This window comes from Topomyia yanbarensis, chromosome 2 (assembly GCF_030247195.1).
Source record: "Topomyia yanbarensis strain Yona2022 chromosome 2, ASM3024719v1, whole genome shotgun sequence".
In the NCBI taxonomy this organism is placed as follows: Eukaryota; Metazoa; Arthropoda; class Insecta; order Diptera; family Culicidae; genus Topomyia; species Topomyia yanbarensis.
Genome location: NC_080671.1, coordinates 309,798,173 through 309,814,252, shown reverse-complemented (window position 1 = coordinate 309,814,252; position 16,080 = coordinate 309,798,173). Strand labels below are relative to the sequence as shown.

General features: G+C 38.3%; 1 long non-coding RNA gene across 1 annotated transcript in view; it reads left to right on the top strand.

Annotated features, from left to right (window-relative positions):
* The first annotated feature begins 4,018 nt into the window (after window positions 1-4,018).
* LOC131683541 (uncharacterized) overlaps window positions 4,019-16,080 on the top strand; it is a 56,655-nt gene continuing 44,593 nt past the window's right edge. Inside the window, exon 1 of the long non-coding RNA XR_009304533.1 lies at window positions 4,019-5,406. This is a non-coding gene — a long non-coding RNA (uncharacterized LOC131683541). The remainder of the gene's footprint in view (window positions 5,407-16,080) is intronic.

The following is a 16,080-nucleotide window of genomic DNA, read 5'->3' as shown; positions in this document are numbered from 1 at the left end:
CCGGGCATGTTCAGGATATTTCTACAGAAATGCCTGGACGAAGGTTAGATGGAAAATCCAGAAGTTGGTATTGCACAGAAAAAAAATATTTTGTAATTTTAAATTTATTTTCATGCACATATTTGGAGCATGAATATAAATGTAAAATTAAGTTCCACCACAAATACACACAACTTGTCGTGCTTTCTTCAACGAATTTCATTATAATTTTAAACGTTGATTGAAAATTACAGCTTCATTAAACGGGATACCAATGCACTTTAATGTATTTTTAATTCAACATTGCTGTAAAATAAATGACATGTACTATCACACGAACGAAAGTGTAAAAATATATGCTTTTTGATGCTTCCATTGAGTGTACCGAATTTAACTTAATTTTCAATCAAATTTTTGATTCCAGCTTTGTATATTTACATTCGTATTGATTTACATGTCGTTTAAATTTCATTATTTTTTGGCGTGTGCTTCCAATACCAGGAGATCCAACATCGGATCGGGAGAACTACTTTCGTCGGCTAAGCTAGAGTCACCGCCAGGAACTAGACTGAGCAGACCGCGACGAGACACCACCAGTTGCGGGTCGTCAGGGCAACAGCGAACCGGACGCCCTGCTCCACCACAATCGCGGAACTGACGTCAACACCTAGTTGGTTGGATCAGTTTCTGGAGAACTTCTCTCGCCGGGGAATTCTCCGTCGGAATAGGCTAGGTTCATCGTCGATGACTAGACCGAGTAGTTTAAGAACAAGTAGGGAGCTCAACGAGCTCAACGGATGCTGAATGGTACGAGTACGGAGTTACGGTGTTGAATGGCACAAGGGAGCGGAGTCGTGGTTCTGAATGGCACAAGGGAGCCGAAGTGATCGGTAAAGTAGACAATCTGACATATGCCGCCCAGATTGTCTTCGTAGGGGAGGATCACTAAATCTCGACCCACAGCTAGCTTTCCGACGGCCATGCAAAAACTGTCAGCCTGTGTGGATGGACGAGAACTGGTGGTGTGTCGAGGAGTAGTGCTGAAACCTTACTGAAGTAACTAACTACTAAGTAGTTGGGTTAGAGCAGACTTCCCATGAACATCGATAAGTTTGCACCTGTTTACAAAATTTCGTGCACGCGTTCAACCTTAAACATGCTTTGCTTTTGTGTATAGGTTTGCCTCGAATACCGAACCCAAGCGAACGATGTGCACACTTAGGTTTAAACATCGTGTACATCACTGGGTGCGTACACAAGAAAGATACACCCAAAACGAAACGAGTTAACGCTAGTGATGATGAGCGAGAGAAAGATAAAACTAATGTCAGGAACCTGTGTGTACGAACACCGCGTACGTACATGGGGTTTGGTTGTGCAGGCGAACACGTGTACGTGTTTTTGTACGCATTGGCGTATTCGAGTTTGCACATGAAATGCGGGTATAAGATGAGCACAGAACTAGAGCGAACATGGTGTTCGATGTTCATTTTTGGTTTGAATGTACTGTACATTAGTCTAGTACGCAGTATTCTAGAATATGGAGTTATCGTTTGGGACCTATATCACACCGTGAACATTAATCGCATAGAACGAGTGCAAAAAAGTGTCGGTCGGTATGTGCTTCGACGACTTCCCTGTTGAAATCGATTTGAACTACCACCGTATTAGCATCGATGTGCTCTCATCAACCTACCTATGCTACGAAACTGGAGAGTTTTTCTGTAGCCACTTTTTGTGCTCGATCTTCTTGCAGGAAACAGTGTCTACCCTGTGCTTCTCGCAAAGCTGAACTTCAACGTTCCTGGTAGGTCGTTGCTGGGGGTAGAGATAGCGTAGTTGGTAAATCGATTGCCTTATACGCAGCTCGCCTGGGTTCAATTCCCAACCCCGCACATAATGTTAGAGATTTGTCTAAAGAGATTACTCTAACCCAGCAAAGAGGTGAATGACCCTAAAGTTAAAATCTCTATAATCAAAATAAAAAATAAAAAGGTCGTTGCGAAGAGTAGATTTCGTTCAGTGCTCTACGCACGCTGTACGGCCAAGCTAACCCGTTGGATGTTTGCTGCCAGCTCTTCAATAGCGTTTTTCACCATTTCGGCTTTGATACAAGTTAGCTCAATATTTTGGTCTGCGCGAAAATTATTTATTCGAAAACAATATATATTTATCTTTATCTGATAGCGATATCTGCGTTTGCATACGACAGTTATCACGATGCCGGATATCAGCTATTGGAATCCTTTTAAGTCTGCGGTAGACGTCCTAATGTCACCCAATGTCCCGATTCGATATATACTGGCAAGCAGCGATCTACTCTAGATTCCCCTTGTATATACCTGCCTGAAAACCATCAATATACAGATTTACTTATCCCTTTTATTTTTTATATCATTCTCAGAAGTGCCCTCTTACGCCTGTACCGTACACCATTGATGGATTGATGCGACTTCAAGGTGACACGAAACATTTCTATCGAAGGAGTTAACATAAGCGGGACCAACAGCACAAACTTCTCACGAGCAACTAGACATGTTGCCGATCCGCATCGGAGCCGTACTACGAAATGCATGTCTCCATTTATGGCGTCTAATGAAAGCCGAGACTAGTAATCGATGCCGTTGATCTCCAGTTTACCCGAAAGTGAAAGTTAATATTTACTTCTCCCCTATGAATATCTTCCTAAAGCATATTTGTCGTCCCTTTGTTTTTTATGGTTTTGATTGCAAAATTCAATAGTCGTAAAAATGCCCAACTCCACTGCTACTCATAAAATAGCTCTAATTAATTCCCTAGTCCTAATAATTCAATCACTCCGCATTTCTAGTTTTGAGATGATTGTAAAATTGGTTCCCTTAGTTTAATATAATTGATTGCTCCAATATTCACTCTTGCTAAGAATTCCAAACTATAGTACTACTCATAAAACAGGTATAATTGACCGCCCTAATCTTAATAAAATTGTATTGGCTCAATTGTCTATCGAAATATGTTCCTAGCTTTAAGAAAGCTATAAAATTTTCATTGTTTTATTATAAAAAAAATATTTCAATGCAACCCTTTAGTTTTAAGAAATTTAAAATGTAAAACAAAGCAATTGGCACCTTCAAGCCAACGCAAACGTGCCTTATCAAATAAACGAACTGAACAAAAACAAATTTTCATTGTTTTATTATAAAAAAAATATTTCAATGCAACCCTTTAGTTTTAAGAAATTTAAAATGTAAAACAAAGCAATTGGCACCTTCAAGCCAACGCAAACGTGCCTTATCAAATAAACGAACTGAACAAAAACAAAATTCCTATTCTACCCGTTTTCTAAAATAGAATTAAAATGCGAAAAGATACATAGAAGAAATAACGCAACCACCTTCACTTGATTACCCCAATACGCTAAATAAAAGAACAGGAACATGTTCAAGCAAAAAATAGAGCAGACTGGTAATGAAAATTGGATATTGCAGCAACAAAAATGTGTAATTAGCTAAAAATAGTTTTGAACAGTTAACAACACATTCGGAAATATTCCCCGTCGTTCTATTTTCAAAAGATCTTGATGTGAATAAATTTTGGTATCACGTGTTTCATTTTATTTCCCGAAAATTGTTCAAATGAATATTTTCTGGTCTAGTCAGTTTAGCTAAGATCTTTTTCTAGGCCTTGAACATTACAATTCAATCAGGCGGGAGCAAATGCTTGTGGGATCAAACTGACACCGATGTTCGATGTTGAACTTTGCGCACAACCAGCTGTAAAGATAATGTATCGTATAAAAATCGAGCGAAACGTGAAGGGAATCGCCCATTCGGTTGCGCCTTAGTAGACCGACCGGATTCCATTATTTTCTGAATGATTTCACCGCTTCGTCCACCCTGTCTTCCACATCGTCATCTGTTCGTTTTGCTGATGGTGGTTAGTATTCATTAGTGTATGGGTTTTTTTTTTGTTTTATCTTTTTCTCGGGCCAGTTGCTTATACAAAGATGAGAAATGAAATAGACTCCAAGGCAGTTGCTGAACAACCTCTGAGCGTGTAATATCCCGAACTCGGCCAAATGTGTGGCAGCAGCAGGAAGTGCCGTAGGTGGCAGGAAGTTGTGGGGGCCTGGTCAGGAGGTTCGTAACCGTGTCGAGTTCCGAAAGTTTGAGGAATGAGGAGAAACGAGAGAGAAAGATGGTAAGAGGCAAAACGAAAGACAGAGCGCGGTGGTGTTATACGCTAATGACGCCAGCGTCCGTCGTGCTCCAACCTGCAATCGTTAGTTGCTTCGCACTGCCTACTAGTTGCGCCTCACATCTCACGCGCTGCTCGATGAGCGCGACGGGCAAACGAAAACCTGAACCGCGACTTTACTAGTCTATCATTGAGCTCTGGGACCGGGCTGACTGTCGCTCGGCAATGTGTGTGTGTATGTGTGGCTGTGTATGTGCGATGTGTTAGTTGGAGGACCGCGGACAAGTGTGAGTGCCGCTGGTGTTCTGGAATTTTTCTTCATCTCCATACGATTCATCCAGATCATCAACACCAGCGCTCGGAGGTCGCTGTTTTTCCTGTTCGAGATGCGAAAGCTAGCGGATGTGCGCTGATGGAACTCTCTCCCTCCCGGTGCCAGACTGGAGCCACCACGATCAGCCCATCTACCATAAGTTCCCAGTGTAACCAGTGCTAGTGTTTAGTGTGCGTTTAGACACCGCTGTAAACGCGATTAACGGAATTAATTGGATTACAGTGATTGAATTTCGTCCAATTTATACACTTTCTATTTTCGGCTGATTGTATCAGTTTTATTTCTGCTGTCCGAAATAGTTTTTTTTTTCATTCGAATTCAAGTGCCCGTAGCGAACTGAAGAAAGTAGAAAAATAGACTATGTGTCAACTAGCTACGGCTTCGAATGTACCCTCCTTCCGTTTAATTGAAGTTAATTGAAAGTTTGACTTTTGTGATCAGTGTTCCGATGAAGCAGATAGTGACCAAGTGCTGAACAGAGTTTGAAACCGTTTCACCCGAATGCGCACGTAGTTGATTGGTTAAATTTGGCTACGAGCTAGAACAGAAGTGGAAATGCCGGGACTGGAAGAAGGAATACACGGACACTTGTTGAACAGTGCGATGTGTGTATCTTGAACAAAGAGAATAAAAAAAGATTACGCCTATAAGACAGACACATTTTTACAAAAGTGGCGACATTGCAGAACGAATAACTACATCATCATCATCAGCAGCAGCAGTAGTGGCGACGAATTCCTCACGATCTGGGACATTCATCGCCACCAAGGGGAGTCTAGGCGAAAAAGAGTATAAGCACGTGTTTCCCGTTTCTCACATAGCACACATCGCTCGACTAGTCGGTCCCGCTGGCATCACTGAACCATCTTTGCCAGCCGTCATCAGCTGTGCACCAGCTCAGCCAGAAACAATCTTATGTAAGCGTGAAAACCGTTTTAATTATTTTTATTCAGATGCTTACACTGAACTTTGTTTTCATGCACTGACGATGAGTGATTGAAATTAAGTACATATTCTCGAATGGATTGTAGAACGAACGGGACGCTAATCAGGTGGCAACCCGTGGCGCTAGAGTGATTGTGTAATGTGAGCAAAGTTTACAACCCTACTTGAAAGAAGGAATTTCAAGTTATATTTTCCTTCTTTGTCTCACTGTTCTTTCCGTCGAGCGCCGCAAACTGATAACATTTGCTATTTTCATAGCTATTTTTATTTGGCCCTCAGTTGCCGCTTGGTCAAAACGGTACGGCGACAAACACTCGCGAGATAACCGCCGAATGAACGTGATAAGCTCGCTCTGTCCGTACGAGCTGGAGGGGGGGTTGATTTAATTTATGATTCTCGTGGACGTCCACAGATGCGGTACCGCGGGAAGTTATCAATGAAGAAATTGATCGTTGATTGTTATAATAAAACGGTAGCGGGCAGGATTACGCTGTAGACATTTGGACCGATAAGGGGAATGAATTTTTTTGAAGGCGAAAATGTCATATTTGGGGATTGCATTGGAATTTAAAAAGGGAAATAAAAACTACACGGTGCCACAGTAATTTTGTACTTTTCAAGTGACATAGTATGGATCTCAGTAAATGCAACACAAAATAATGTATGAAAAATCTTATATGCCCTCAAAATTTTGATTCATAGCAAAAACAAAACTTTTTTTGAGACTTTTAGCACTAAATTTTTTTTACTTTGTCACTTTTTACCAGATTTTAAAGTTGAGTATCCTGGAAAAAAGAATAAATTACCTTTCAAACGATATGCTATATGTATTACGTTATTATATTAAAAATACTATTCAATTTTCAGACAACAATAAGAAAACAAACATTATTTTGTGATTTTTTCATAAACATTCTGAAAATTTCTCAACATTCTTCAAAAGAAGCATCATAATGTGACTATTGCCTTTCATTTGAGTATTAACAGTTACAAGGATCAGCTCTAGAAGTGAAGTTATTGCAATTATTCTGATTGGATTGCGGTAGAGCAGTGCTGCCAGGGACAGTTTACGTTTACGACGGAAAATGAATTTTTCATATATCTTCATTGTATTGCAATATTATTGAAAACTGATAAAACTTATCAATTTAGGCTGTCTTTGGATACGTTTTCAACGCAATTAGACTATTGCAAATATTCTAGGAGAATTGTATTGAGCATTGGAAGGTAAAAATTGAGCAGCTTCTACAACTGCGGAGGAAGCACCTATATTAATGAAAAAGGGCTTTTCATGTTTCTTGACCCCACCGTTTTCAAGAAAAAATTGTTTTGAAACCCTTACATGCTCTAGAAAAAAGTTGGGCATGAAAGGGTTGAGGTCTGGTGTAAAGGGCCCAAACCAAAATTTATTTTGGTTAACGATTTTGAATGCAAGGTAACAATGGATCTTTTTTGTAATGTTCAGATTTATTTATACATTCAATGTGCACGAAAAAATACTTTCAGTCACGCAAAGCCACACATACGAGCGTTCCAAGAGTAGATGTCCAACCCTTTCCGAACGGCGAACACGATAACTCTCGATAAAAATGTCTGATACGGGAAATTCAATTAGTTTTGTAAAGCTTAGACTTGTAGCTAGTCAATGAACCACAAAACAATAGAAAAAAGTTCGATTTTCGGAAAATGGCTTCATGAAAACTGAAAAATCTCATATTTTATTGTAAAATTCGCTCATTTTTCTTCAAATTAATAGGGAGAAATTTTTTTATTCAGTTTTTTGGTGATTCATCGACAAGCCATACATATTGTGCGTTCTCATAAAAAATCAAGTCGATTCGTTGATTAGTTTTTTAGTAATCGTGTTCGCCAATTCGAACGTGGTTTCGAGAAAAAACACTATTAAAGGGTGTCCCATATCAAATTGCATCACGGAAAATCGCTGTAGAAATGATCCATTGGGTATTTTCATTTGGAAATTTGGGTAGAAGTAGTTTGAAGTGCATTTTTATACTGCATTTTAATCGCTGTCAGTTTTTCGAAACTTGTTTCCGATAGGTTGAAATCTGCGTGTGTTATAGCTAATATGCGCGAGGAATGCATGGCTGTTTAAAACAAAAAAAGTTCAACGTGGCCACAGAGATTGCAACTACATTGAAGACACGATTTTATCAGCACCCGATTTTATCTACCCCCGATTTTATCAGCTTCATAACCCGATTTTATCAGCTTCATATGAAAATTGATAGTCGGTAGTTTGAAGGGCTCTAGCAGCTGAACCATGTTGAATTCAAGTAAATCCTTTCTTGAGCATATTTTTCTCATCGTAGAGATCCGAAATATGCAAAAAAAGCTTTTATTTTTTGCCTTTCTCATATAAAGAAAGGCTGTGCAATCACTGAAAAAATCGCCTTTTCAACCGAGGCCCGGAGGGCCGAATGTCATATACCATTCAATCCAGTGCGTCGAGATCGGCAAATGTCTGTATGTGTGTGTCATTTAAACTCACACAATTTTCTCAGAGATGACTGAACCGATTTTCACAAGCTTAGTTTCATCTGAAAGGTGTAACGCTCCCATAAGCTGCTATTGAATTTTTAGTTGATCCGACTTCCGATTCCGGAGCTACGGGTTGAAGAGTGCGGTCACACAGCAAATTCTCATATAAACTGGTACAACCATGATGTCCGAATAACGTAAAACATATTAAAATGGGTTCAACATTACTCTAGTTTGCGGGTCTGGATCACTAATGATAAATTGAAGCAGCTTTGACAACATTGGCCACCTATGACGGTTCACGATGCCTCCGGGGAACTCGTCAAGTTCCTAAGCAAATATCACACATATTACCCAGCGAATTCTCTACTGATTTTTGCAAACTTGATTTCGAATGAAAGATACAGTAATGCCATTGAGTGCTGCTGAATTTCATTCGGTTCTGACTCTTGGTTCCGGAGTTACAGGTTGGTTAGTAAGGTTAGACTGGAATTTCCAATATAAATCGGTACAATCGTAACACCGCAGAGGCTAAAAAGTATCGAAATGCTCACCAAATTACTTCGATTCACGCGTCTAGATCACTGATTGCCACACATTCTTTAGATATATTGTCCACTATCGACGATTCCAGAAGTCCCGGATTCCGGGAATATTTCACAATTTAAGTCACATCGGTTCTTCAGTGGTGACTGAACCGATGTTTTCAAACCAAGTCTCAAGTGAAAGGCAATAATTGCGGTTGAGTATTGTGTCGCCACTCAGCAACACCCCCTCCCCACCCTTGCCCTCACACCTCGCTCCTTCATCACTCCTCTCCCTTTGGACTACCCTCACATCCGCATTTCCTTCATCCACCCCGTATACTGAAATAAGATAAAGGATTTCTGACGCATCCTCCACTCCCACTCTACTAAACACCCACCCGCTCCACTTCCAAACCCATTCCTCCAACATTTCAAAATATAATCACATGAAGATAACGATGAACTCATATTAAGGTAATTAAATATTAGGGGAGCCCGGGGCTAGTTGGTGGTTGGGGAAGTTGGTGGAATCCCTTTTTCTTCGTTTCTATTAGACATATAGCGCTGCCTCTCATTGTGTACCTCAAGTTATGTGAGACCCATTTTCCAATGTGTTTTTGTAAAAAAAATTTGTTTTGAAGTTGTGGGCGATATTGTTGTTTTCGAGCATGCCAAGTATTTTTTTTTTTAATTTTTAACACTTTGTATTATTTAGGGTGATTTCAAATCTATTTCCCAATTGATTTTATTGATGGGTAAAAAGAGCTTTCAGTATCCATATAGATATTAAATCTATCCATACATTAAAGTTATTTTTTAAATAGCTTTTTGTTAAATATGCGGTTGGAGTAAGTTGGCGGTGACGCACGCGGGGCAAATTGGCGCTACTATTTACAGTGCAAATATAGTGATCAAATATTTTTATTTTTGGAATTCACTCCAAAGTAAAACTTTGTGTATCTCGTCAATTTCGAAAATATGCTTTTGAATATGGAATACGCGTCAAAGTAAAATGCCGTGGTATTGTGACTAAAATATATTTCCAATTGTCGGTTAATGTACAATTTTATTGAAAAGACATTCAGCACGAATCTTTGGTATTATTGAATCTCCATTTTCTGGCGTATTCATACATACCACCAACTTACCCCGGGGTAAATTGGTGGGATTTCCGCGTAACACATTTTTGTCTATAAAAGCAAAGACAATGCAACAAACACTTTGATAAAATTCAGGGATGTTCCCGATCAGAATGAAATAACAAGATTATAACAGAATGCAATTTTCGTAGTAAGCTGTGCCATAAATCTGGTGTCGTTAGTAGTTAAAATAACAGAAAATTATAACAAGTAACAGTGCGAGATATAGTTTTGAAATGTTTCTGTTATGTGTTTCTGATCGGGTTGGCTACAGCCGCATGTTCTATTTTGCAAGATCTATCTACATCAAAGCGGTAAAAATGGAAACTGAGAACACCGCAAACTAGCCCCGGTCTCCCCTATACTTTTTTGTTTAAAGTAAGTCTGCGTCTGTGTGGTAGTCGTGGGATACGTGCTAAGTGAAATAAGAATGTAATAGACATTTCCACAATTCTATTGAATAAAACCAGCTAACGAATCATAGTTTGGATAAATGAAAAAGGCGCAATTACACCACTAGGTGGATTAAAACAGGTTTTTTTTAAATTTTTTGCTGTCAGATCCTTTTAAGGGGAGTTTAAGCTAAATAATCAGGAAAGGTTATGAGGCTATATCCTTGGACCAAAGAGGAATACTACGGTTTCTTAAACAGAAGAAAAATCCCGATTTTATCAATAAAACATGTCTTCACTGTATTCTAGCGGTTCAATACTAAAAATGAAGCGAATAAAAAAGAAGTTGATTTTATTTGCGCACTACACCAGACACCCCCCTTCAGGGTTCGTGAGGTATTGTCGCTCCCTTTAAAAGTTTCTAATTTGGAACAAAATTAACAAGTCTGCCATTTTCCAATCCATTTTGATAGTAAGTCGTTGGATGTGGAATTTAATTATCTCTCTAAAGATTTATTAAAGCAAATTTTTAAATTAAATTTTCATCAGTAGAAATTTATCGAAACAGCATCATTTGAAATCCAACATAAAAAACTTTCTTGTATGAAGAATTCACTCTTTAACAGATGAGAAAATATCGAACATGCTTTCTTGCTTTTATAAATTTGCATATGTAAAATTTCTCATATTTGTGTTTAGTTGTTCACTACCGTAAAATACATGTTGCTTTTATTCAACCATTATCAACCAAGTAAATATGATCCTTTCACAGATATGAATAGAATATCAGAGCGGCTAACGCTCGAAATTTTTAGATTCATCACAGCCAGATGAAAATAAAACCAATGTTAGGGTCAATGTGTTATACTACACAATCAACTTACTATAAGGTTGTAACCAATCGTCATCATATTCACTAAACTAAAAAAACGCCCTACAAAGACATAAATAGATCAAGTCGTAATAATAATGTAGGGTAATTTCGGGAGAGATGCCACGTCAGGAGAGATGCCGCACTCTCTATATCTCGTATATGGGGTCACTTTTATACGGTAATATGATATTGTGAGTTTGTCTATGATATTGTGAGTTTGTCTTTCGAAGAATTATAACTCTAGAGATGTATACAATTGGGAGAGATGCCGCATCAAAACTGCGGGTGAGATGCCGCACTCAATGGAAGAGGTTGCATAGCTAAAATGTATTTTTTCACCTCGGAATGTCATTAAATGATCATTTGCGTCAGGTATAGGTTCTTAATAAGGTATATCCACAAACTAACGGACCTAACACAGTGACATATAGGATTATGAGTCTATTTATCTATATATTTAAACGGGCGATATGTATCTAAGTATTAGTTACTTCGGTTTATTCTTTAAAGTTTCAGGCACTAATTTTCGTGAACGCATTGATTTGTAGTGATGTCAATATTAAGATATAAGCGAAAATTTTAACGAATTGATGCTTTTTCAAAATGAATCTTTCAAGAACAAACCTAAGTTGTATAAATTCATTTGGAGAAACAGCCAAACAGTGCTTTTAAGGAACTGCTACCAACACATAGATATCGCTCGTACAAGCATATAGATAAATAGTGCCCTGAATTAAGTTACTCCAACGTAACTGTTACACAAGGTTGAGAAAGAAAAATATTTTTAAAATATTGAATATAAAAATGCTTCTGTAAATGATAGAAAAGTGAAGGAACTAGCCGATTTATAGGTGTAATCAAACTTCATGAAGCTCAGCTGAAAACAATCACAAAAACATCAATGAGAGCCAAAAAATACTTTTGTTCACCATTTTTCAGTTTGTGACCACGGTGCGGCGTCTCACCCGCACATGCGGCATCTCTCCCGCAATGACCTTTCTTTGTATTTTTTTGTTTATGACAAAAACCATTTCACTGTATTTTACAGACTTGTCGCAATTGATAAATATGATTTCATCAATTATTGAATGGTTTACTTTGATGCAGGATCGATTTTTAAAAATGTGCGGCATCTCTCCCCAAATTACCCTAATACTACTGTATTAACGAATACATAGGCCTATTGTATGAATTGGCTCTTGATTTTTATTTTTGATTATAATGGTTTTAACTTTAGGGTCATTCGCCTCTTTTTTCGGGTTTGAGCAAACTAAATTAGAAAAATCTCTAACCCTATGTGCGGGGTTGGGACTCGAACCCTGGTGAGCTGCGTACATAGCAATCTATTCAACTACGCTATACCGCCCTCTAAAAAATAGACGATGAAATCATTTTTTTTGTAAATGTAACATCATTTTCATTTTGACTATGGTGGCGAGAAATAGGCAGGGAGGTGAATAATTGTGCTCCTCCTGTAAATAGCGAAACAAAATACTATGAAGCGGTGACAATTCTAAAAAGTGTTGGGATGTTCAGTTCCCTCCCAAGTAACAATTGAAGTTTTATAACATGCAACAAGTGCAATCTAAGTTTTATCGGTGGCTATAAAACTACCATAAAACCTCAATTGTCACTAGGGCTGTTGAATTTAAATCACCTCCCTACCGCGGGACCTTAAAAGCGAAATAGCAATTGCAAAAAGCATAAACTGCCTTTTCTGTCGTGGTTGCCAAATTTCTTCAAAGCCACAGATTTATTTAACAAATTGTGGTCACAAATTGCTTTTCGCAAATATTAGATTTATTGCAATCTTTTGTAAATTTCTAAGATTTTCGTAAATAATCCTATAATCCACAGATTTTTTTAGGACTTTTCGTAAATATTTCTACAGGTTTTTTGGAACTCTAGGCATCACAGATGGCAAAAATATGTTTGACTGTAAAACAGATTTAAATGTATCCCTGCTTTTCGCCATAAACGCGAAGTATGATTCAAGGTTTGGATCGACCTGTCCAAACCAATAAATCGAATCCAAACTGTTGCTTGGTCACAATAGATAAGTTTCGGTGTGCTCTGGGGTAGGTTTGTGTGACACACATACATATGCATTAGGGTGGCAGGTATTTTTACGATGTTAGAATTTTGTCCATTGCCGGTTAGAAAATGAATCAACGTATCATAAAATGACAACATTTGAACTAAATCTGACAATACTAACGCTTGCCCTAAATCGATTGAAGTTCTATGTAGGAATTAAATGTATTTTTCATGCGTTTTATAGGAAAATTCATAACTTTTCTCCAAGGTATCGAAAAAATTTGAAACTTGGTAGTGTTTGAGCACTCCATAAAAGGTTTTAAAAAAATGTATATGAATGAAGGAAAAAAAATCAAAGGAGAATCCGAAATCTGAGCATTTTTATAACACAATATTTTTTAAAATTTTTTTTTTAAATTAATGTAAAAACTATTCGTTAAAACCTTGCATCATATGATCCCTCTACTGAGTTTCAAAGTGTTTCGATCGCTTTGAAAAAAGTTAAGCATTTTCATAAAAAACGTATGAAAAAATACATGTATTTCCAATATGAAACTTCAATCGATTAGGGGCACGTGTTAATATGAACCAACTTCGTCCAAGTTTTGGTTTTTTTGATACCTTGATTCATTTATTTTAATTTGTTCACCCTTTAACTGAATCGTTTTAATTTTTCTCCGATATGACAAATTAAACTTCACACTCATGCGACCATCCCAATCAGTAAACCAATTGAACAGCAAAATGAGCCCCCATTTTTAAAATCGATTAACTCTATTCGTTCGCTCTTTATCTTGACGAATGTTGTACATCTCCGGCATATTATTCTAAGAATGATATCTTAGAAGTCCCAAAGGATAGATATGGGAGAGCGTATAATTAGCCATACAAAACTACATTTCTACATCCTAACAACACACAAATTGACCTAAATCTCACATACAAACTGCAGACTATAGAAAACAATTTAAAAACAAATTCCCGCGTCACTCCGGAACACTCTCTCTCTCTCTGTCTGTTCAAACAAGGCATACTCCGGCGGACCTCTTTGCAACCCGCGCCAGTTCATTGTTCTACTGTCGACGATATTTTCGGTTATTTTTTAAAAAGCCTTTTTAAAAAACATACAGAAAAAAACAGAACATTTCTTATCTGCTTCTATCCTGTCCTTCACCTTCAAACGAATCCCGTTTGCCGTGCCGGGCTGCATCACCTTCTGGGCCGTGCCTTCGTCGTTGATCTTCTTTGTGTTCAGCTTCATTCGGTTCTTGTTTGTTTCGTCTGTTTCTCCCGGAGGCTGCGCTTTTTGCGGTACTTTAAATGTCAAAAAATCTCGGTGGTCGGATCTCGGATCCAACAATCGACCGAGGAGTACACATTCTCTGTCTCTCTCGCACACACACACGCCCAGCCAGACCCGGGCAGATGAATGATTGGACGATTCCGAGAAATTTAAAAACACCATCGGCATTTTTTGCCTTGATCGAAAGAACCTGCAGGATCGGTTGGTAGATTGGATGTCGGCCGAATCGACGGGGGGTGTTTAGGCTCACGGCCTCCGTCTCGTGCTTGGGACATTGCACGGGAGGCTGGCGATGGTCGGAGCTTCACATGCATCCCTGCTGGCTGGATTGCGTCGCGTTGGAGGTTGAACGAAGCTCGCTGGAATGATCAGGCGGGCTGGGACAACCCGGACTAGGGTGCCGGTCGGTGTTTGGCTGAATTAAAAGTTCAAAACATATGAACAAGACACGCCGCAGCCAGCGGAGTGAGAGAATGGAATATGACGGGAAAATAAAGATAAGGCAATACGGTTAGGGTGGTAAGAAGAAGAAGAAGCGAGGTGATCCCAGGAGAGGAGCCACATCAGCGGACGATGGTAAGGTGATGGAAGAGAGAGAGGCGTGATGATTGTAAATAATTTTTCTCGTGAGAACTTTATTTTTCGGAGTGAATATATTTTTTCGCGAAGGATTGTTGAGTGTGCTTTTAAACAGATCTGCCAGGCTGGTTTTCTGCAAGTTTTTTTTATATGAATTCCTCAACGCAGATTTCATTTTGCTCTCTTCTGGGTGGGCAAGGTTGATGGCAAAGCGAAAGGTTGCGTGAGGAAACTGCGATTGTGGATGAATGAGAAGATCTAGAAAAGAAACGATCATGTTAATTTTTATGGATTTCCAGTTTGGGCTGGGCGGGTTTGGGAGATTTAAATACAGTTAGCTTGTGAAACACAACGTAAGGTCAATGTTAGGGGTATGTTACCCAGAGAAGATTTGTTTACCTGCTTGTCAAAAGGACGAAGGTACACTCATGGTTAAATCAGTTATTCAGTGACAAAATGATGTTGATTCTAACGTGGTTTTTTATACGTTGAGTTGTCTCACACCGTTGCTAGTATCAAATAACCAATTTGTCCAAAAGTCTTCGTAATATGAGATTGTTTGTATAGTGAAGACCCGATTGTATCACCTTTTGACCCGATTTTTTATTATCTCTAGCAGACGAACCAAGTCAAATTCGAGCTTTTGTAGCATACTTTTCTTGCAAAATATGTAAAAAAATAATTTTTTAAATTATGAATTGGAATACCCTCTTAAGGGAAATTTATACCAAATAGTCAGAAAGCATTATGGAGCTACTACTAGGGACTACAGAAGAATATTTTAACAGCCTCGGGTAATTAAAAAGAAAGAAAAAATATTTTCCCGATTTTGTCAATGTCACCCCAAAATTAACTGATAAAAACGGGTCTTCGCTGTAAAATATTGAATTGAGAACATAAATCACTCCACCAATGTGGCATCCCAAAGGGTAACAACGGACCGTGCTATGGGTATTGCATTTAAAATTCTTGTAACTCAATTTTTCAATCCCAACAAAAATTAATCTTGTTAATTGACGGACTTGAAAGAACACTTATCCGAAACTTATGAAAGATAAAATCTGAACAACTGGAGCAACAGAACTGTATTCAATATTAAATACACCTAAAAAGGTTTTCCAATTAACGTTCACGACCAAAAAATGAACCATAAATTAAAAACCTTTTCATAGCACCACTAATCCTACACACACACACACACACACACACACACACATAACCGCACCATAAAACAGGCTACAAACTAAAACACCACAAAGCGAATTTCAGGTACGTTTAACAATATAATAACGATAA